A 1,862-nucleotide genomic window follows, 5' to 3' on the forward strand; every position below is an offset into this window, starting at 1 on the left:
GAATCAGACCAAATCAAACCGAATTAGAAAAAGCCCAGGTTTAATGGATACTAGTACTCCCGGGAGACCTTCCAGGCCCTCAGAAAGGAGATGGGGAAGGAAGACCTGAAACCACATGTTTATTCTCTGGGGGGCAGTTTAAATACCCTGCTAGAGTGGTCTTGAGGATCTCTGAGGAGGTGTCATCGTTTGGTGGGCTTTCTCTGAGATGGAGTCTGTACTGAGGAAACTCCAAGGGGAGGGGACTTTCTACCCAAACATTCCAGACTTTTTGGAGGAGTGGATGCCAGGGGCTGAGGTGAAGCCTTAACCTAAACAATAACTATTGTTTATTTATTTGTTGCTGTTTATGTTTTGAGACAAGAACTCACTAAGTAACTCTTGACTGGCCTTGAACTCACAGACACCCTTCTGCCTCTGCCTCCCTACTGCTGGGACTTAAGGCCTATGCCACCATGCCCACACTACATGCATGATTAAAAAAACATACATTTATTTATTACTTATTGAGTGTTATGCATGTGTATGGAGGTCAGAAGAAAACTGGTTAGCTTGTCACTTCTTCCACTATATGGTTCCAGAGATTGGACTCTGGTCACCTTAGCCTGCTGAGCCCTCTCAAGGGCTTGTGCTTTATCACTTAGAGCACACTGGATTACGTGGTCCGTCAGTCTTCTCACTATTCATTATGCTTTCATTTCGTCACATCTGTTTCCTTTGCCACTGTCACCAGAAAGTCTGGGAAGTTGGCTGGGTGGTGGTGGTGCACGCCTTTATAATCTCAGCACTTGGGGGAAGAGAGGCAGGCAGATCTCTGTGAGTTTGATGTCAGCCTGATTTACAAGAGCTAGTTCCAAAACTACAGCAAAACCCGTCTCGAATACCTCGTAGATACCTATTTCCCATAATTCCAATTTTTGTTTGAAAGCTTGAATTTTATCATTGACAATAAATGTCAAAGGCATGAAGCTTTTCCCAGGAAAATGTTACGTCCCTATCTGAGGACTCTGGGAACAATGATAATAATTTTCAGCAATTTCTAAGCTCCTAGTGTATACAGGCTAAGCCATTCACGTGTGTTAATCTTGATATTCACTTATGTCGCATGTAACACGGCGTTCACGTGGGTCTATAAAACGAAGACACATTGAGAATGAACTTAGTCTCTGCGGCTGCAGGGGCTGAGCCTCGGTGAACTGAAGCAATCTCCCTTCGTCTCTTGGCATCTTTCTATTTTTCTGTATTTATACTTTAGCTAGTAGATTTCCAGATCTCAAAAAAAAAACTGAATGAAGTTTCCAAAAATACAATGCCAGGTGCAAATGCCTGACTCATGAGGTCCCACGGTTTTCCCAGTTTCCTCTAAACCAAGTTTTGCATAGGCTTTGTATCCATGGGAAACTCTCAGACAAGATTCACATAGGGCAACAAAAGGTATCAGTAACTTAAAGGACGGATTAGGGGCTGAGTGAAAAATCCGGAGCTAGGCCAGGTACAGGCAAATGGGAGGGAGTTCACGGCTAGTGAGGGTTACTTGCTAACCCTCTGGCACCAGGCCGGAATGAATTTCTACCACACATTTAAAACATTTTTGGGGGCACTGATGGAGCACACCTTTAACCCCAGCACTCAGGAGGCAGAGGCAAGCAGATCTCTAAGTTTGAGTCTAGTGTAGTCTACAGTGTGAGTTTCAGGACAGCCAGGGCTACGCAGAGAAGCCTTGTCAAATAAAAAAAAACAAATCAGCACTCGGGAGGCAGAGGCAGGCGGATCTCTATGAGTTCAAGACCAGCCTGGTCTACAGAGCTAGTTCCAGGACAGGCTCCAAAGCCGCAGAGAAACCCTGTCTCGAAAAACCAAAA

The sequence above is a fragment of the Microtus ochrogaster genome, chromosome 4, assembly GCF_000317375.1.
Source record: "Microtus ochrogaster isolate Prairie Vole_2 chromosome 4, MicOch1.0, whole genome shotgun sequence".
NCBI lineage: Eukaryota > Metazoa > Chordata > Mammalia > Rodentia > Cricetidae > Microtus > Microtus ochrogaster.